Raw genomic sequence first — 23,073 nt, 5'->3', positions numbered from 1 at the left:
AGCATGTGTGGGCCACACACAGAGTGGCAAATGGAGCCTTGAACAATTTACCTAACAGCTTTTTGCCTCAGTTTCCTTATATGTACAGTGAATATCCAATGTTGAAATGAGAAATTAAACTATGTAAAATACCTAGGGTAGCTATTCAATAAATATTTTTCCTCATATTTTCATTTTTTCCAGTAACTATTTATATTCTTTTGACTCAGTGGTTTGGGGTGGAGAGGTAGTTTCTCTGACTAAATTCTTTGTTTTTAAAAAAGGCTTTCAAGTTGGTTTCAAGTCTCCTCATCTGTAGCAACATATACTGTCTAGTATTACTTTTATGTTTCTCTGAAAAATTCTTCTCCTGCAACTTCTTAAGGGGGTGGTTTGAGCATAATTATTTGCAAATTTCATCATGTTATGAAGAAATTCGGTAACAAGACTATATGGTCAGCGGAAGTCAGGGTCCCTGAGCTTCATGTACACTAGAGAAGTGCTTCTCAACTTTAATCACCTGAGGATCTTGTTGAACTGCAGATTGTGTTTTTGGAGGTCTGGGGTGGAGTCTAATAATCTGCATTTCTAACAAGCTCCAAGTAGATTGCAGTGCTTCTTGTGTGAGGACCATACTTTCAGGAGCCAAGGACTAGAGGCTCCAGCTTCTTAGCAGGGAAAAAAATAATCCCTCACATTTATGAACACATAATGTTTCCCTTGGCTGAGTGTGTTTTGGTTGAAAAGAGAGGAAACTGTTCATTCAATTTTTACCACGAATATGCAAACATATGCCTGAGTCAAAGCAGAGGTAGATTGAGCTTATGTTAAGTGAGTCAAGCTAGTCACAAAAATATAAATAAGATATAATTCTACTTATGTGAGGTATCTAGATTACTCAATTTCATAGAGATAGAAAGTAGAATGGTGGTTACCCGGGGGTAGAGAAAGAGGGGAGAAGGAGGTTGTTTTTTAACGGGTACAGAGTTTTGGGTTTGCAGAATGAAAAAGTTCTGGAGATCTGATTCACAACAATGTGTATATATGTAACATTACTGAACTTTACATTTAAAAACACTTAAATTTTATGTCGTATATTTTTTACCACACTAAAATTTTTACAAAATCTTCACAGGAAAAAAAACCCACTAATCATAAAAGAAAAAATGGATTATTAATAATAAGATTTGTAAAATTAGAAATATCCATTCATCAGGGTGCTAAAAACAAAACGAAATGGTAAATCATATATAGGAAGAAAGTATTCACAGTACATATATCTGCACTGGAGGCTGTGGGATTTTCTCCAGATTTCCCATCCACAACTGCCAGGAGTTTTGGCTGCTGGAGCCTAATAGCTGAGTCGTCTGCCTCCAGGCATTGCACTTGGCCAGAGACATATGCCAGGAAACGAATGCCTCAGTCCTGAGGGAATTTGGAAACATAAATGTGGAGGTCACTGTTATCAACTGAATCTGTAGTTCTGTGTGCAATGACAGGGGTAGATTGTTGAGAAAGGATAGGTTTGCAACGGAGTTTTGGGGAAATCCAATATTTAATGTTTGGGTAGATAGAGGAGGGAGGAGATGAGGAACTCTCCCACAGGTGACTATGAATGGTACTCAGTTGCATTTGAATGGTACTCAGACCTCTCATCTGCTGAACTGTGGCCTCATGGGTTTCAAAGGGCTCTCCCGCCCTGCTAGATGGGAACTTAGAGGGGAACCTGTGGAACCTGCAACTGGACAGATTTGCAAAACAGCAGGTTACTTATCTGGGATTCACAGCTAAATGGAGACAGAGTTCTTATGGCCTTGTTCTCCTGTCCAAGGCATTGGTTTGACCTTCTGTGGGGCACCTGCATGAATGCACACATTGGGACTGTGATGCCTTGATGGGTTTGGTGGGACTTCATTTGAGAGGATCCTGTTTGCTGCAAACCATTTATGTGCTCAGGGCAGTCAAAAGACAGAAAAGTGACCTGCTGCACAGGGAGCTCAACATGTGGGGACCTGCCCTTTCAGTGATAGATGATTTCACTCAGACGCCTAAACTTGTATTAGTAGATACATTTTCAGGCAGGGTAGAGGCTTATCCTACCTGAACAGAAAGAGTGTCTGAAGCTACTAGAATCCTTCTGAAGGAACTCACTCGGAGAAGGTCTCCTACCTGAAGCTGACCTGGGACTGGGCCTTCCCCAAGTTCCTGTGCACATACGCCAGGGCAGAGCAGGAACAGACCTCAGAGGATGATGGAATGGTGGGTGTCAGCAGTCAAGAGAAAAAGGCCAAGCAGTCACCACAGCAGCATGGCCAAGCTGCAGAAAGCCAGGGCCAAGAAGGAAGAGACCTGGAAGCTGCCATGGAGCCCTGGGCATTTCATAAGAGTGATAATGGATCCTCCTCTGTAGCATAACCCAGCCGGTAAGCAAAGTCCTACATCTAGAATGGAAATTGTATGCATCTTGGAATTGATGCAGGAAACCCATTTAAAGTGGGTTAGGGTGTTAACACTTGCCCTCCTCCAGAGAAGGGTAGCCCCTAGAAGCAGGCTTAAGTTAAGTCTCTAAGAAATAGTTTATGAGAGACCCTTCCTAGCACTCCAGTGTAAATATGTTATCATTACCATGGGTAAAGCAATATATCAAATGAATGGGTCAGATACTAACCATTATACATGAGTTTGCCTTTTTCAGGTCCCCGCCCTGGTTGGAAGCAGAGAAGTGGAAGGGACCCTATGAAGTGCCTCTAACAACTCACACTTTGTTGAAAGTGTCAGAAGTAAAACCTTGGGTCCATCATACCAAAGTAAAGAGGTGTCCCATGGAAGAAGAGGACCCAAGCCCCCAGTGGAGGGACCATCCTTTATGCAATCTAAGGTATCTGTTTAAGAAGCAGGAAAAATGAAAATGCTGATATTTTTGGTAATCTTTCTTTGGTTATTCATTCTGTCTATAGGATGGAGAGAAAAATTCTTAGTAAGAATTTCCTGGGCTATCACCTCTTCTGCCAATCTGTCTTGCTGCTGGGTTTGCTATCCTCAACCTTGTTCAACCCTGTTCAGTGCAAGTATGTGATTTCCGAATTTACAGAAGCAGGACCCTCAGATAACCTTCAGGACACGACTAACAGCTCTGTACTCAGAGGTCCCATGTTCCTCTTCTAACCCAGCCCTGTATCAGACATTGTGTGCAAGGCAACAGTTCATTTTGCTTTGTCAGTCCTCACTGTTGCAGTTGTTACTTATGACCTTTTTTTCCCACCTGGTAATCTGTTTACATCTGCTGCCAAAGCTTTGTAATGACATAAATAAGTACAAACCTTCCACCTAAAACATCACGCTAATTCAGCAGGAAGTAGCTCCATGACTATGTTGCCCCTCCTCCCATAGATATGCAAGGGTAAGATTGACAGTGGGGAATATGTAACAGAGGAAACAGCCTGAAAAAAGGGCAAAAATGTTTTATGAGCTGTCTCTTTAAAACTTCCTCCACTCTTTTTGGGCATTAAAACCTGTATACCTGCCTGAGGCCAGTGGTTGGGAGGGGCAGGGGAGTGTCCCGTTCTTTGTCACAGGAGATGGCTCAGCAGAACTGTCTGGGCAGAGGTCTGGAGGTTCAGGGCAGAGATTACAAGATTGTTCTTGCCTGATATAAGATGGATCAGAACCATCAACTGTAGTTAAACAATAACACCCTGAAGCTGAAAACCCTCCCTTTAAAAGTTCTGTATTTCTGCTTATGATTAGGATAATGGCATTTTAAGACAGAAGTCTCCATCCTCCTCATTTGCCAGCAAATTAATAAACTCCTCTTTCCTTCTCCTCAAATCACTTGTCTTCATTCTTCCTATGTGGTCTCAGGGGCAAGTGCCAAGCTTTCAGTAACAAGGACATAAAATATCTCAGGGCACTCAAAAGTTCATCCCAAAATGCCTTGGGTCAATGTTGTCATAGCCATCACTAGGGCTTGCATATTGGCAAAAGCAAAAGCTGCTGCTAATTACACAGACTTCAAATATGCCTTTGGAGTCTGCTATGCAATTGACACAATTTAAAAATCCTGTTTCTTAATTTCTGCTGACACTCCTATTGCCAATGGACCTATAATATCTAATATATTGTATACTAGGCCAAACAGATTCCTTGTGGCCCCTTTTCTTTTTAACTCTTTGGTTTGCACTTATCTCCCATCAGATATGTGCAAACAGGAGATATTAAGAAATATATATATTTCTTCTTTCATATATATACATTAACTATATATATATAGTTGGCACTGCCCTGGGATCTACACTATCTCTGATCAAATTATTTCCCAGTGCACTATTTGTAAATCTCACCACGTCTCTGGAGGAAACAAACACTCTTCAGGAAGCCCCCAAAGGCCCAGACTGTCCCTTTATGACACTCCAAATTGATTTTATAGATTTACCTCCAACTTTAGGCTTTTCTCACTGGTTATTATTTGCATGCTTTGTGGATAGACTGGATGCTATCCGACCAGATGTGCTGATGCTACAGCAGTGGTAAAGAAATCAGTAACTTATTCCTCGTTCTGGTATTCCTTTATGGATTGAGTCAGATCAAGGGACTCACTTTAAACCACTTGCTTGTGAAGGCTCTGGGGTATTTATTTAAATTGCATACCCTATGTCATCCCCAATCTTCAGGGCAAGTGAAATGTAAAAATCTAGAAATAAAAAACGCTTTGAGAAAAGTGTGTCAAGACACTGGACTTCAGTGGCAGAAGCATTGCCTTTGGTCCTTATAAAAATCTGGATTGCTCCAATTAGGAGACATGGATTAATCCCTTTTGAAATAATCCCCATGCCTATTGACGCCTCTAAACCTTCTATTCCTGGGCTGACTGAACACTGCGGGGATTTAAGTGAACAATTTGATACCATAACTAGCTACATACAGCCACTAACTAATATGCTTGGAGCATGTCATCAACAGGTGAAAGGAGCATGGCCTCTGCCAATTGACAAGTCTTGCCACCCGGTTTGACCAAGGGATTGTGTGTACATCAAAGTTTTTGAAAGGAGACACATGCTGTCACCTTGCTGGAAGGCCGTTATGAAGTGCTGTTAACTACCAACACCGCCATCAAAATGAAAGAACAATCCTCCTGGATTCACGTGAGCCATGCCAAACTACGCTGAGAGAATTGGAGGGCGACCTCTACAGGTGACCTGCAAGTAAGGATTTCCAGGGCCAGTTCCCAGGCTCCTGAAGTGGACATCTTCACAAAGTAGACAGCTTTTTCCCAAGATTGTGGATCAAGAAACCCCATTTTCATCTAAAAACTCTTTTTTTCTTTTAACTCCCCCCCCCAAAAAATGGTCCTTTAGAAACATTTCTTCTTTTAAACTTCCCCCTTTGAGGATTACACATTGGAAACTGAGTGGAGATCACCACAACCTATTCCATTCTCCCTTCCATTCTCACAAGCCAGGCCTGTGCAACTTGGGATAGCTCACTTGCGCCCCCTTGAAAAGTCTGGACGGACTTGGTTAGGTGACAAAACCAAGCCCTATAACTGCTGGAACTGGACCAAAGGCATTTAATATTAAATATTTCATAACCTGTTCTGTTCCCATAGACTGACAGAGACACATGGACACAAGAGATGTGGAAGTCCTAGTGAGGAAGAAGACATAGCAAAATACAGCAAAATATAAACTAGGAGATCACAAGTTCCAACCTGACCCTATCGGTAAATTACACTGGTCTTTTTTATTGTGTGTGGCAATAAAGTATACAAGTGGTTCCCACCTAGATGGTCAGGACGGATGCTACGGGCTTGGTTATCTGACACCCTCTGTTACCAGGTACTCTACAATAAATGTCAGCTGAACTGCAAACTTGGACTCATTCATAAAATGGTACCACATAAACATACTATATTATTAAAAACCCACTTGTATATCACAATTCTAAGTCCTTTTCAGTGCTCAGAACCCTTTACCCAACACTTAGAACTCATGAGATTGAAAAGACAGTTTTGAATGTCTATGGTAATAGAACAAGAGTTCAATATCACTATGCAAGCATTGGAAGCACTTGAGTTAGAAGTCAACAGCCTAGCCTCTGTTGTATTTGAAAACCACTGGGTCCTGGATGCCCTGACAGCCCAACAGGGAGTAGTTAGCATGATTATTGGTGAAAAATGCTGTTTCTACTTAAACTGCTCAGGACAAGTAGAGACTGTGATCTATACTTCTTAAAAGATAGTGTAAATATTCTGCATCAGATTAATGAAGACCAAATTCCAAGAAGGGGAGACTGGTTTAATGGGGTGTGGGGAAATGTGCTTAGATCTGTTCTTTTGTACTTATTTATTCTCATTCTAATCATTGTTCCTGTCTCCCTTTTCAGATCTCTTGTTACTTGACTACTAACCAGATCTCTCCCTCCATAGCCACCAACTCAACTTTTAATGGTTGAAACTTCTAGGGACTTTCCAGATGGGGGAGCTCAGGAAATTTCACCCCAAAATATGACTCCTTCATATTTTGAATTAAAGTCTCTTAGAGATTAACAGGCCCTTCAAGATCGAAAAGCACTAGAAGGGGCTTTCCTTCTATGTGCATAAACCAGACTGACTTATCAAAAGAATAACTGACTTCCTTTCTCCTCCGTGTTATCTCACTATATTGCAGGAAAAACTAGCAAGAATGCAACCAGACCTGGCCCAGATCATTTTAAATATAATACCTGTCTCTCAGGTTAATTTAATTTGCTAAGAGAATCATTTCCAAGTTAATTTGTTTCCCTCATCCATTCATCCTCCCTAGCAACCATTTATTGCCCCTAAACAGAACTACCTATTCTGCTCATCTCCTCCTCCCCTCCCAAAAGACAGGCATAAAATTATCTGGCTCCCATTGGGACACTGAGTAATCATTCTGTGATTCTCCCCATGCATGTGGAAAATAAACCTTTCTCTTATTAATCTGCCTTAATTGTGAGTTGGTCTTACAGAGAATTTTCCAGGGAAAGGGGAGGTTTTCCTCACCCCAACAAAAGTTGTATCAGCAAATTCTAACTTTATGAAAATCCACATTTTTTATATCATCCTTATGAGGCACTATAAAATACACAGAAGAGTAACACAAAAATCTTTGTTATCCTTTTCAGATATATCATGTAATGTTTTTGTTGTAGAGGATAGATGTTAGACATATGGGCAGATTCTTCCTTTTTAGCTTAATCAGAATACTGAATAATACTAGGATTATTCAATAAAAATACTCTCTAAAATAACTTAATGACCTTTCTAAACTACTTTGGGATGAATCTTAAAGTTCAAGTGCAGAATTCTTACATCAGTACAGAATTTTTTCCAAAAAGAAAAAGAATATTTGTGAGTCCATCAAAAATAACACTTTCAAAGTGTAAAGGCTATACTCAGCACCTCTGTGTATGTTTCCCCATCTCTTCCTTGTGGAACTTCTTTTTTGTTTTTTACTTCCCCTCCTCCCCCATTGTGGAACTTCTTAAATGATCCATACTGGTTGCTTCTATCTGGCCCACATAGTGTCTCTTTAACTGTTGAAAGGTGGCTTTCTTACCACATTACTCAATGTGTTCTTGCCAAGGACTCCTCTGTCACCATGATCACTTTTCCTTTGACTCATGTAACCTCCGCGCTTCATTAGACACAATTGCCTGCACCCTACTTTGTGAGCCCCGTCTCTCACAACTCCTCTGGGATTATACCACCTGGACCTTCTACTTCTGACCACCTTGCCTCTGTGTTCTCCAGTACTCTCTTCTTTCCTTCCACCACACCCCAGCCACATGCCCTAGAATACCCTGGTTCTTGCTCACAGGTTTCACAATCATTTCTATCCTGACCTCATCTTCTCATCCAGGCTCACACCTCCTCCTGCCTATGGGGCAAATCTGTTATACTTGGACACACATCACCTCAAATGCAGGATGTCCAGGCATGGACTCTCTTTATTCTCCAAATCCTCCTTTTCACTTCTTTTCTTGGTGGTAACAGCCATTTCACAAGGTCATTAGCTTTCAGCATCTATCCCTGGTTTATTCCTTGTATTCAATCAATCGCCATGAATTCCTGCAGATTTTTTTTGACAGAATTCTCAAATCAATCTATTACTCTCCGTTTCACTTCTACCACCTGTTCATTTCTTTATAAAGCCTCTTGTTCATGAGGTCAAGGGCAACCCTGTAAGAGCTCTCATCTGATAGGTATGCAGCATCTTAGAAGGCAAGTTGGTCGTTAAAAGCTGGGTCAAATAAAATGAGATGTTGGCCAATGTTGAGCACTATTTCCAGAGGGTATCAGGAAAAACTGATATAACCATCACCTCAGGATTGTGTTTCTACAACTCCCCACCATGTCTCCCCAATTCCCTATGCTACTAGCATGTTTGTCTCACACCCACCTCTGTACATTTATTTATTAGGTTAGTCTGGGGTGGCGGTACTAGTTTAGAATTATCACATTTAAAGGTTGTGGATTTATGTCATAAAGCCTTTAGTACCATGGTCAAAGTGAAAATGTGGTCAAGCACATCTCTTGGTTGGTTTCCATGAAAACCAACAGGTGGGGAGGCACAGCGAGGTATAATTCCTAACTCAACACTGTGTTCAATAAGTCAACAGGATAGTCTCAGGAATTTAAGTTGAAGTAGAGATTTCCATAAGCAGGGGGAACAAAAACTACCAGAAAATTCTGGGCAAGAAATTTTCTAAGCTTCCTGAAGTCCTCTACACTCTATAAAGCAAGAGCAACTCAGTCCATTACACTGAGCCCATCTGACCTCTCCCTGTCTTTGGCTTCTCACAAGGCTCAGTATTTCCAGCCTTTGAGCATGTAGCCCTTACACAGGACTTTCCTGGGCTAGTGTATTAATCATGATTTTTATGTTTTATGGTGTTTTGCCATGTTGGAGGGCCTACCTTGGCAGGGAGAGACTGCCCCTCCCAGGTTTAGCTGTTTCCTATAGATAATAACAACTGGCCTGCAAACATGCCTTTCATATGCACACCCATCAATCCCAAGTCCATACTTCCCAGCCACTTCCTTTATCTAATTCATATACCAAGCCAATATTTCCCCTGCCCTAACTCCCCCAGGGCCAGATACAAGACAACTAGAGACCACCTCTATAGCCCAGAGCCCACCAAAACTATTCAAAGTATTCACTCCCAAATTGTTTCCCCTGCCCTGCCTTGCCTTTCCCATGGAAAAATCCAAGAAAGGCTCTGGTCCAGGCTTTCACCTTGCTCCTGTCTGCCTGCTGACTGACACCAATGCTTCCCCATGTGGTCCTGCCTGGTGTGGCATGCCCCTGCTCCAGCAGAATGTAAGTGATTAAATAAAATGAAATCTTCCTTCAATGGCAATTTTCTCTCTTTGTGGTCAGTAAGTCACTCCCATAAATTAAAATCCTATGAGTACAAGCCAAATGCTGTGGCTCAGGCCTGTAATCCTAGCACTCTGGGAGGCTGAGGCTGGAGGATCACTTGAGCTCAGGAGTTTGAGACCAGCCTGAGCAGGAGGGAGAAATAAGATTGAGTCAAGGAAAATTATTGTTGTTCTTATTACTTTATTGTCTTTTGAACCTCCAGATTGCTTTCACCAACTCTCGTGATCTTTTTTTTTTTTTTTTGAGAGAGTCTCACCCTGTTGCCTGGGCTAGAGTGCCATAGCATCAGCCTAGCTCACAGCAACCTCAAACTCCTGGGCTCAAGTGATCCTCCTGCCTCAGCCTCCCAAGTAGTTGGGACTACCAGCATGTGCCACCATGCCCGGCTAATTTTTTTTTCTATATATATTTTTAGCTGTCCAGATCATTTCTTTCTAATTTTAGTAGAGATGGGATCTCACTCTTGCTCAGGCTGGTCTCAAACTCCTGACCTCGAGGGATCAAAGACTGCCTTGGCCTCCCAGAGTGCCAGGATTACAGGCGTGAGCCACTGTGCCCGGCCAACTCTTGTCTTACTAAACAATACTCTGCTTATTTTCTACACACTGGAAATACACAACTCTTTAGTGTGGCATAGAGGCCCTTTCCAGTTTGGTGAAAACTTGTTTTCCATGCTCAGCCCCATGACTTCCCATCGTATACCTGAGGCCCTGTCACTAGAATGTTCTCTGCCTGGATCTTCCGTATTCCCACAGCTTTGCATATGACGTTTTCTCTGCCTGGTAATTTCTTCCATGTCTATTCTGGCAAAGTTATTAACAGTCTTTGAGACCCAATTCACTGCTCTTGGGAAATATTTCCCAACTCTCCCTATCAAGTATGGCCTGTGGTATTCCTCCCCTGTGTTCCCTTTGTGCTATAATTATTTTACACATTTACACAGAATAGCGAGATTCTGAAACTTACTTCCCTTTGTCTTCCTGGAACCTGGCCAAGGGTGTGGTACACAATAGGAGGTATTCAATTTTAATATGCTTTCTAAAAAAGTTATTTAAGGCAAATCTCTCCATGTCTGAGCCTCATGTACTTCATCTGTAAAATTTGAACAATAATACCTATCTCTTAAAGCAATTAGTAAGTCATACCCAATGATTTGCATAAATGCATTTTGTTAGTCAAACATTTCTGTAACATTTGATTCTAAAGTAATGTGTTCCCAACTATTCATTCTTTATGCATCAGTCTAACACCTGGAAAAAATAGACTCTTAACAATGCTTGTTGAATTATATCCAATCGGAACATATTCAGCATTAGCCAGGCTGGTCACTGTGATGAATACAAAGTTTCAGGAGCATTTGAAAGATGTCACAATAGCCCTTTTATTTGTTCCTCCACCCCAAACCTCAGATTCTCTTTTCTCCACTTGATGGCAGCATTACTCAAGTCGGTAACAAGAAGTTACAGCAGGGAACTCTCTTGTATTTTCCAAATGAAGTGTGCAAACTATCCTTCACCAACCCGAACTCTTCCGAGTTCCCAAGCATTTGCTTTCTTTTGGAAGAAGGAAATGGAGACAACACAAAACAAATCACAAGCCTGGAAACAATTTCTTTCATTTCTATCAAACCACTGTGTGAGACTTTCTTAGTTTTTCTTAGTCTGTTAAACTAGCAGGGGGAATTATTAATCCTCTTTTACTAAAGAGATTTAGATACTAAAAGACAAACTATAATTCATCTGAAGACTTCAGTATATTATTTTTACAGGTTGATTCAAGGTTGCACTAAATAGAGGACGAACTTGAGAAGATAGACATTTAATTACCATGTTCCCATGAAGGTCATAAATAAATGAAAGTATAATCGATGCTTTTCTTTCCAAGATAATCAGCTGCAAGTTATAATGCCAAGGACCCTTGTTGAAGAGTCAAGGACTGGTTCTAATGCTGGATGAACTTCTAACTTCTGCTGCTTGTGTGCTCATTCACCTTCACACTTGAACTTTTTCACCTTAAATGAGGCTTTTGGGCGATGCTCTTCTGAAAGATCAGCTTTAATGAGATATTACTTACATATAATTATATACGTAAATAATTTGTAAGTGTAGTTTGATGAGTTCTGAAAATGTATGTAGTCCTGTAACCACTACGATCATCACGATACAGAACGTTTCATTGCCATAACCACAAAAGTTCCCTCCTGCTCCTTTGTAGACAATCTCCTTCCCCTCTCCCTGGCTCCTAGAAAATACAGATCTGATTTTCATCACTACAGTTTTGCCTTTTCAACAATTTCATGTCTGGCTTCTTTCATTTAGCATCATGTTTTTGAGATTCGTCAATGTTCTATGTATCAGTGATTTATTTTTTATTACTGAATAGTATGCCATTGTATGAGTATATCAAAATCTATTCACCAGTTGAAGATTTGAGTTGTTTCCAGGTTTTCTTGGTTATTATTAATAAATCCACTATGAAGACTCATACACAAGCCTTTAAATGAACATATGTTTTCATTTCTCTTGAGTACATACCTAGAAGTGGGATTGTTAGGTTAGGTAGTGAGAGCATGTTCTATTTTATAAAACACTCGAAACTGTTTTCTAAAGTGGCTATACCATTATTCATTAACACTGGCAATGTATGAGAGTTTTAGTTATTCCATATTCTTGTCAACATTTGGTATTGTCATTCTTTTTATTTCTAGCCATTCTAGTGGGTATGTAGAGGTATTTAATAGTGGCTTTAATTTGCATTTATTTAATCACTAATGATGTTGAGCAACTTGTATTTATTTTCTTTCTATATATCTTTTTTGGTCAAAGAAGATATCTTCAAATCGTTTACCCTTTTTTTTAAATTGGGTTGTTTGTCTTCTTATTATTGAGTATTTTGTGTATTCTAGATAAATGTCCTTTAATTATTAGACTTGTTTTTCAAATATTTCTCCAAGACTGTAGCTTGTCTTTTTCTGTCTGTTTGATCATTTTTGTTTTTGTGTTTGAGACAGGGCCTTATTCTGTCACCCTGACTAGAGCGCAGTGGCATCATCAATGCTCACAGCAACCTCAAACTCCTGGGCTCAAGCGATCCTTCTGCCTCAGCCTCCCGAGTCACTGGGACTATGGGTATGTGCCACAATGCCCGGCTAATTTTTCTATTTTTTGTAGAGACAGGATCTCCCTCTTGCTCAGGCTGATCTCAAACTCTGATGTCAAGTGATTCTCCCACCTTGGCCTCTCCGAGTGCTAGGATTACAGGCATGAGCCACCACACCCAGCCCATAGCTTCTCTTTTTAGTTTTTTAATAGTGTCATTTAAAGAGCAAAAGCACTGGTACATGTGTGAGTGCTCAAATTCTTCATATCCTAATCTCTTCGTATTTCAAATGAAGTCTTTGGGGAAATGTTCTTTCTTTTCTTTAATAATGGCTTGGTTCAAATATATTTCACAAACCATTAAATTCACTCTTTTAAAGCGTACAACTCAGTGGCTTTTAGCATATTCACAGAGTTGTGCGGCCATCAGCCACTATGTAATTTCAGAATATTTTCATCACTTCACAAAGAAACCTTGAGCCCATTAGCAGTCATTCCCCATCCCCCCCTTCTGTCAGCGCCAGGCAAACATTAATCTACTCTCTGTCTCAATAGATGTACCTATGCTGGACATTTCATGTAAAAGGGATCATACACCATTTGGTATTTTGTGTCCAACTTCTTTCACCTAGCATAATGTTTTCAAGGTCCATTCACGTTGCAGCATGTATTAATACTTCCTTTTTATTGCTGAATAATAGGCCATTGTATGGATATACCACATTTTATTTGCCCATCCATCAGTTGCTAGGCATTTGGGTCATTTCCACTTTTTTGTTATTATAAATAATGCTGCTGTGGACATTTGTGTACAAGTTTTTGCATGGACATATATTTAATTCTTTTAGGTACATACCTAGGAACAGAATTACTGAGTCATATGGTAACTCTATGTTTGACATTTTGAGGAAATACCAAATTGTTTTCCAAAGTCAGTGCACCATTTTACCTTTCCATCAGCAGGGTATGAGAATCCAATCTCCACATCTTCACTAACCTTTGTTAATGTCCATATAATTTTTTAAATTATAGCTATCCTAGTGAGTATGAAGTGGTATCTTGTGCTTTTGATTTGCATTTCTCAAATGATGATGCTGCGCATCTTTTTCATGTGCTTATTGACCATTTGTATACCTTCTTTGCAGAAATACTTATTCAGATCCTTTGCCTATTTTAAATTGTGTTGTTTGTCTTTTTGTTATTGAGTTGTAAGAGCTATTTATATATTCTGGGCATAACTCCTTTTGCTATAATAACATATAATTTGCAAACATTTCTCCTGTTCTGTGCATTGTCTTTTCATTTCCTTGATGATGTCCTTCAGCACAAAAATTTTTAATTTTTATGAAATCCAGTTTATCCCTTTATTGTTTGGTTACCTGTGCTTTTGGTGTCATAATTAAGAAACCATTGCCTACCACAAGGTTACAAAGATTTGCACTTAATGTTTTCTTCTAAGAGCTTTGTAGTTTTAGCTGTTACATTTAGGTCTTTGATCCATTTTGAGTTAAATGTTGTATATGCTATGAGGTAGGAATCCAACTTTATTCTTTTGTATGTGGATATCCAGTTGTCCCAACAGCATTTACTGAAAATACCATTCATTCTCCATTAAATTGTCTTGACACGCTTGTCAAAAATCAACTGACCATAAATGTAATGGTTTATTTCTAGACTCTCAATTCTATTCCATTGATCTATATATAAATTCTTATGACAGTACCACACTATCTTGATTATTATAGCTTTGCAGTAAGTTTTGAAATCACAAAGTATGAGCCCTTCAACTTTGTTCTTCCTCTTCAGAGTTGCTTTGAGTGGGTAACGTTTTTTAAGTTTCTTTCAACTCCAAGTCCTATAAGGTAGGCATTTAAAGAGAATTTATCATGTACCTAAAACATACATAAATGTATCTCATTTAATCATCACAAAAACCCTGTGAAGTATATTATAATTGCATTAATTAAACAATCATATTTTTAGCATTAGTTATGTGCCAGCCATTGCATATATGGATGGGAATTCCCAGATGCAACATGATACCTGTTCTCACACGTGAGGAGATTGAGGCTCAGAAAGGTTAGGTAACTTTTCCACATAGCAAAGGTGAGTTAGAATGCAGTTCTTTTAACTCTAAGTTCTTCAGTGTTTTCACTATAGCAAGACTAAAATATTGATTCCTTTTGTACAGTTCTCCAACTTCTGCTACACTTTCTCCCTGACCTGGGCTAAGTGAGTGGCATGAGGGCAGGGATAAATGCCAGATCTTATAGTGTTGTCAGTGAAGTGGTAGATCATTCAATCATCTATTTAACAAATATTTATTAAGGGTCTACCGTGTGCCAAGAATTAATGAGATAACCGAGACTAGACAATGTCACTGTCTTCATGAAGTTCACTTTCTCTAATGAGAGACATATAATAAGGAATTTCCCAAATAATTACAGCAGATAATTGCAGATTTCTATAAAGAAAAGGAAAATGTGCCATAACTGAGAATATCAGAGACAACTACTTTGGACAGGGGTTTCACGGGAAGCCTCTTTGAAGAGTTAAAATTTTGTCAAGTCATGAAGACTAAGGGAAAACTAGCCCTGTCAAGAGCATTCTAAGCAGAAAAAGTACAGCAGCAAAGTCCCCGAGGCAGAGAAGAGCTGAGTGTACCCTAGGAACCAATAGAAAGCCAGCATGACTAGAGTATACTAAGGACAGGTAAGTAGGCGGTATGTCGTAGGGCTCTGTAGCTTACCCAAGAGAGCTGCTTTATCCAAAATCCAATAAGAAGCCATTGAAGGATTTTAAACCAAAGAATACTCTGATCTGATTTACATTTTTGAGAGTTCATCCTGGCTGATTCGTGCAGCATGGATTTAGGGTATAGGGCAAACAAGAATAGAATCATAAAATCTCGTTAGGAAGCTGCTGTAGCTGTCAAAATGAAAGAAGAGTGTCTTAGACTAGAATGGCACTAGTGGAGATAAATGGACAGAAGTGAACAGACTCTATATATTTTGGAAGTGAAATTAACAGGTTTACATTCAATTTTCTGACTTTAATAACTCACTGGATGGCGGCACCATTTGCTAAAATGAGGAAGAGTGGGAGAGGAGTAGAGAATATATAGGTTAAAGAAAGCCATCAAGAATTCTATTAAGACATGTTAATTGAAATGCCTAAGAGATGTCCAGATGGCAATATCAATTGGCATCTAGGATAAAAGACGCTTCCAGCAAGAGAAGCAGCTGAGGAAGAGGACTGACTGCCAAAGGAAACCTGGCTTCCTAGGTGTGGGGCAGGTGTCAGACAAAAGGGGCCATTATCCTGAGGAGCACAGAGAAATAAGAACCAAGAATTAATAGTGCTCATTCAGCTCATGTTAGCAAATATTTCTTGAACAGCAAAAGGGATGATCATGAGGCTACCCTCAGGTATTAGAAAGAGGCATGAAATTAAAGGGAGAAGTCCAGGACTTTGCAAAGTTTAAACTTCTTTGATCTTTGTTGAATGGTAACTAAATGGAATCATTCATGTGAAAGCATCTGGCAATATAAATATTGGTTCATATTATGCATCGTGGGAGTAGACATTATTATGAGAAATTAATACAACTAATTCTGGATAATATTGCTTACTAAAAACAACCAATGACTTTGGTGATAATTGACATAATCAGAATAAATTTAGTTTACCCTGCAGAGGCCAGCTCTTGCATTGCCCAGGTGAAGCAGATCAGGACAGAGTGATGCCGAGGAGACTGATATGTGTACACTAAGCTCCCATGTGGGTGAAGCAACACCCCTAAAAATCAATGAGTCTCAGCAGATCTTTACCTTGATTGCATGTGACCATGACCAACAGCCACAGCTTGATTACAGTGGCTTCAGTCTCTCTGCCATCGCATCCCAAGCACATCAGCGTTGTCTGTACGTCTCATACCTTCTTTAAGAGCCCACCTGTCAGCATTAGTCCACAACTTTGGTAACACATGCCAGTGATAGTTTGCCTTCCCCCCATTCAATCACATAGACTTGCTGCTTCAACAAAAATAGCTCTTTTTTTTTTACTCCTTCGTTCTACTCATGTAGAACAACTCAATTTTTCTAAAACACCATGTACTTTAACATTGTCAAACCTTTGTATTTACAAAAGTTCCTTCAGCCTAGACTGTCCATACTACTCACCTTCCTGCTGATCTACTATTCATACTTACAGGTTCAGATAAACATAAATTAAATTATCATTTCTCCTGAAAACTCTAGATGGAATTCATTACATTCTCATCTATGTTTCTATTTCATTCTATTTATAGTTCGATATACTTACTCAACAAACCTTACTCAGAATGCCTGCTGAATGTCTTTAAGATGCAAATGATAGAAACCCAATCCAAGTAGTTTAAACAAACTAGCTCACCATGTTTTCATCCTCACCTATATTTCCATTTCACTCTATTTATAGTTCAATATATGTATTCAACAAACATTTATAGAATGCTGCTGAATGTCAGCACTCTTTAAAATGCAAATAACAGAAACTTAAACCCAAGTAGCTTAAACAAATTAACTCACCTAACAAAAAGTGCAAGGAAAAGCATGATGCAATCCAGGCACTCAAATGGTCTTGTTAGTATACATCACTCCGGTACAGGCTGATTAGGTTGCATTTCCTAGAAATACAGCTTGAGACAGGGATTCTTATGACAGTGATTTATTGAGGGAACACTTTCAGGAAAAGGTGCATGAGGGAAACAAGATAGGGCAGAGAAAGAAAGCTAAGGAAGAATGTAGTCTATGCCGGAGATTAGCTTTAGCCTTTTCCTGTGGGGAGATCTGGAGCATAAATCACGTCACAGACTCTATCCCATCTTGAAGCAATGGAGTCTGCTGTTGGCACCCTCTTGCCAGTCTGTCAAGAGCTGAGGGCTGTGGGATGAAGGACTGTTCTAATTTTCCTGGTGAAGGAGATCTGGATGGGGCACCAATAGCATCCATGTGGCAGGCATGATGGCTGCCAGTAGCCCAAGATTCATATGCATCTTGGGCAACCCCAGAGGAAAGAGTCTTCCCTTTAAGGCTTTGACTGAACAGTTCCAGGGAGATGTAAGCAACTGTTTTACAAGACATACGGGGTCAGAGCCATGTAAACCACATGGACTGGAGGCTTCAATAGAAACAGAATACTTTTAGCAAAAAAGGGGGAAGAAGGATGGATAGACAAAGAAAAATATCTACTCTATCTACCATACACCAGCCACTGCAAGGAATACAATGGTGAATAAAAATTACACGTGTTTGACTCTGCTTTCATGGATCATATCAGCCTTATTTAATACAAGACAGACCAACAAGAAACTGCAATGAAGTCAGATGTCTGCTTTAATAGAAGAAGTATAGATTGCTATGGATACATCATATAGGAGGGGCCACCTCACTCTTCTCAAGGGCCCATATTTTATCCAGCTTTTTATCTCCCATGCATAGTACCGTAAGCATGATAAGTGCTTGATAAATGAGCACGTGCAACTTGACATGTGGATTCCGGGGTCTTAGGGGGCAATATCCCTCTCTAGGAGTTGCCTTTCCAGTCAATTTATCATCCGTGTGTGAAAATCACTTCCCATTTTATGGCCACATCATGCCTTTAAGTAGAACTATTAGTATATCTGGCTCCTAATGACTTTCTGGCTGTTCCCAAACCCTGAAACCATTTTCAAAGGATCAACCTGCTATTTTGAGAATATTTAATTTCTCTTAGTTTAATTCAACATATAACTCATGGATCATCAACTTTGTGCTGATAGAATGCCAAGTATCGCAAAAGATAGAAATGAATAAACCTTAGTGCCAGCAGGCAAGAATTTAGGACTACTACCAGCTAGGGCTAAATGTAATGACCTATCATGGTGAGGAAAGCAAGTGCATTTTCTGGATAGCTTCTAAGGGAACTGCAGGTTTTATAATGTGCACTTGTTTATATTCAGTAAGTGTCATTGAATCTAAGGCTAGGAGGACATAAACTCAGAGAGAGAAGGCTTTGCATAAGTGCCCTGAAGACAGGAGCCCCAAACAGTCCTTGACTTTTATCTCTTTCTTACCTTCCACATCTAGTCTCTCCCACAGATCAAGTCTCTACTCCTCTATCCTAGTCCAAGTCACCCTCATCTCTCACCTGAAAGATCCTCCTAACTGGTCTCCTGCATTCTGACCATTGCATTCTTCCTATTCATTCTCCACGCAGTAGGCAGAGTAATTTTTTGAAATTGTAAATTTAATCACATCTGTCAATCCCCATTTCTGTCCTACTGAAAATCTTGTTCGGCTCCCCCACTGCACTCAGTATAAAATCCAGACCCTTGACAACACCCTACATGAGTTAACCCAGCTTCCTCTCTCTCCTCCCTCATCATTAAACACCTTTCTTCATCATTAAACACTGGAGAGGGCTCCAGACACATGGCTCCTCTATTCAGCACATGTGACTCCATCTCCACTTTCAGCGTCGGTTGAAATGGCATGGCCTTGGAGAGGCCTCCCTGACATCTTATTTATAGAGGATATTGGCCAGGCGCAGTGGCTCACACCTGTGATCCTAGCTTTCTGGGAGGCAGAGACGGGAGGATAGCTGCAGCTCAAGCGTTCAACACCAGCCTGAGCACAGTGAGACCCCATTTCAAAAGAGAAGAAACAAACAAACAAAAAAAAGACAAAAAAAAAAAAAAATACACAAAACCACAAAACCCAGCGGGGTGCTGTGGCTTGTGCCTGTAGTCCCAGCTACCCAGGAGACTGAGGCAGAAGGATCACTCTTAGCCCAGGACCTGGAGCTTGCGGTAACCGACAATCACTGCACTCTACCCAGGGCACTGAGTGACGCTCTATCTCAACAACAACAACAAAAAAAGTGGATATCATCCCCTCCTCATATACCTCTATTCTCTATCATAGCATCAGATCAAATCCAGTTCATTCATGTAGCTTACCACAATTTGCATTTAAGTGTTCATTTGTTTGTTGCCTGTTTTCTCTATTCTTGCCCTGCTCTTCCAGGAGGACAAGGAGCATGTCTGTTTCATTTCCCAGTACTGTACTCAGTACCTAGTTCAGTGCCTTGCATATAATAGATAGTCAATAACGATTTTAGTGAATTCAATTCATCCATTTATTCATCTACTCAAGAATATTTTAAGCCCTAAGATTTTTTTAAAAACTCTGATAGATAGAAGTCAGATGTGTGTAATTTTTAGTTTTAAGCAATTTTTTTAAATAAAATATGATGACTTGTTTTGCCTTGTTTTGTTTTTGAGGAAGATTTTAATTGATTTTGAGAAAACCTCTCGAAGGGTTTAAAAGACAGAATCTCACTGTGCTGCCCAGGCTGGACTTGAACTCTTGGGCTCCAGTGATTCTCCTGCCTCGGCTTCCTGAGTAGCTGCGATTACTGGCCTGCACCACTGTGCCTGGCCTTGAAGGGTTTTACAAAAAGGGAGTATCTATATCTGTATCTGTATATCTCAAATACCCTTCCATTGTTCTTAGAGAAAATTGAAACAACCTGAAAGCAGATGTTTTACATGAAGCAGCTCAGTTCTTTGTTTGATTATGTAAATTTGATGTGCGTTTTGGCAGTGCTTGTCTGCAGAATTTGTGCTTATTTGGGGAAAATTATTCTTTTCTTGGACTGAATTTAAGCAGCTTTATTGTTTGTTCTTATGGTAATATGAGAGCGTGTCTTTCTTCCAAGAGATCTGGAAATCTAAAAAATGTACCAACACATGAGGTCCTAAACTATCTGGAGCCAGAAGAGAGAATAGGAAAAAAGGGAATTAGACAGGGCTAGCCTAAACTATTGACATTACAGAGAATTTGAATGAATAACCTGATTGTGCTGATGTTAAAATATTGATCCAATGAGATTGTATTTTTGTGTGTCATTCTGCACAATAACCCCCTTTTGAATGGTAGAAGGGGTTTATCTCAAATGAAGTAGATATTTCTACTCTCACTCCTCCTGTTAGCCTGAAAAGATGCTGATCCTGGAACAGAGAATGAAGACTAGAGGAAAGGGCCTGCAACCTGCTTCATGAAATGTGGACAGCAGATGAAGTGCCTAAGGGGTTCTCTTTTGCCAGCCATAACCTGGCACCAGTCAGAAGGTGGTGGACAAGTAGCTAAGCAGGTGTCATTCTTCCGGGACCCTGAGGGTATGGGCCTGAGGCTGAAGGACTGAAATAGACATTTCTCCAAAAAAGATATACAAGTGACCAATAAGCATATGAAAAGAGGCTCAGTGTTATTAGTCATCAGAGAAATGCAAACTGAAACCACAAGATAGCATTTCACACCCACTAGAACGGCTGTAGTAAAAAAGACAGACAGTAACAAATGTTGGTGAGAATGTGGAAAAATAGGACCCTCACATATTGCTGGTAGGACTGTAAAATGGTACAGCTGCTTTGGAGAACAGTTTAACAGCACCTCAAAATGTTGAATATATAGTTACCTGATGTCCTAGTAATTCCACTCCCCTATATGAAAACATATTTCTGCCTCAAAATTTGTACTTGAATGTTTATATCAACATATTCATAATAACCAAAAAGTGGAAACAACTCAAATGTCTATCAACTGATGAATGGATAAATAAAACCTGGTACATCTTTATTATGGAATATTATTTGGCAATAAAAAGAAATGAAGTACTGATACATCCTACAATATGAATGAACCTTGAAAATATTATGCTAAGTGAAAGAAGGCAGCCACGAAAGATCACACATTGTATGATTCCATTTACATGAAATATCCAGAGTAGGCAAATCCATACAGACATAAAGTAGACTAGCTGTTGCCTAGGGCTGGAGGAAGAAGTTGGGGGAAAGTAATGAAAGGGGGATTGAAATGTTCTAAAATTAGATTGTGGTGATAGTTGCACAGCCCCATAAATATGCTAAAAAACACTTAATTGAGCACTTTAAATTGATGAATTGTGAATTGCATCTCAATAAAGCTGCTAAGAAAGAAAGGATATGGTCTCCACTTGTTATTTCTTTTTCAGGTTGCTTATCTTTGGACACCACCCACTGCACCATATTATGAGGAAGCCCATGCCTCAGGGAGAGGCCCTATAGAGAGGAATCAAGACTTCCCATCAACAGCTGGCAGCCACTGCTAGTGTCTGAGTGAATCACTTCAGAAGTGGACGTCCTGCCACAGTCAAGCCTTCAGATGACTGTCGTCAAGCCGACACCTTGACTGCAACCTCATGACAGAGCTAAGACACACTGACCATCCAAGCCACTGCTGAATTCCTGACCAAAGAAACTATAAAATATAACAAATAATTATCATAGTTTTAAGCCACCAAGTTTTGGGGTAACCTATAAAGCAGAATTAGATAACTAAAACATATAGTGTAACATGATGTTAGATAGGGCTCCTCTTGCCTCAGTTTGCACTGAGGTGCTAAGTACAGACATCAAAATGTATACAAAGCAATCTCCATAGACAGAATTTACAAAGGAAGTAAGAGAAACCCATGTCATGACACTTGAACTTCCTTTCCCACTTCCATATGATGAAGGACAGAAGAAGAGATTTTGTGAGGAAGATATCTTTGAAGAAAATTGTGCTCTTACCTCAAAACCAGTGAGGAGATTTCTTCAGTGCTGCTTAAGTAATATGTGACCCCTATAGTTAATAGTGCAAAATCCAATGTATTATGTATGTATACAGCAGGAGGTTAATATGGAAGAGATCGGAAATACTTTTCATTGGCCCTAGAAATTAATGGCTTGAAGTTTAGTGGAAACAGAGGGCAATTGGAAGGTAGATGGAATTTGCCATGGAAGAGCCAAGAGAAATCTGCAGAGTACCTGGTTCAGAGAAACATGATATCGCACATTGCTGTTTATACCCCATACCTCCCAAACACTTATATAGTCAATCCCTCTCATCAACCTCAGATAATTTAAGGACTGATTAGGGGGAGTTCACGGCAAAGAAAATAATTCAAATATGGTTAGAGATGGCCACAGTACTCAAACCACTATCACACAGCTCTGCTCCTTCCTGAAAAGATAACCTCCAAACCTTCATTAGCTGCTTGTTCCAAGTTTTACTGGTGAGCCAGCCTATAATTGTCATAGCTTAGAAGTTAATATAAGAAGCACCGAGGGTGATGGAAAGAGCCCTGGACTTGGGTTCACATTCAGTGCTTTGGTGGAGATGAGTATAAAGCGCGGGAACATCTCAGTGGTCATTGTTTGGGCAGGCATCACAGAGGAGCTTACAGTTGGGCTGCATCTAGAAGTGAGCAGGTACTTGCCAAATGGCCAAGGGAGAAACCCAAGGCTGAGGGACAGACTCGGGTCTGCCTTTTTTTTTTTTTTAGCACGTGGGTATTCAGTTTACTCAACACTGTTTGTTGAAAAGACCATCTTTTCCCCACTAAATGGTCTTGCACACTTGTCAAAAATCATTTGTCATGCTCACTTCAGTAGCATATATACTAAATTTGGAACAATACAGAGAAGATTAGCATGGCTCCAGGGCAAGGATGACATGAAAATTTGTGAAGCAGCCTATGTTTTT

General features: G+C 39.9%; 1 non-coding gene across 1 annotated transcript; it reads left to right on the top strand.

Moving 5' to 3' along the window:
• The first annotated feature begins 22,966 nt into the window (after window positions 1-22,966).
• Window positions 22,967-23,073, top strand: LOC123643055. Its single transcript, XR_006736631.1, has one exon. It is a non-coding gene; the product is annotated as a U6 spliceosomal RNA (small nuclear RNA).

Source organism: Lemur catta, chromosome 7, assembly GCF_020740605.2.
Source record: "Lemur catta isolate mLemCat1 chromosome 7, mLemCat1.pri, whole genome shotgun sequence".
NCBI lineage: Eukaryota > Metazoa > Chordata > Mammalia > Primates > Lemuridae > Lemur > Lemur catta.
The sequence above is the reverse complement of the archived record's forward strand: the minus strand, read 5'-3'. Positions and strand labels throughout refer to the sequence as shown.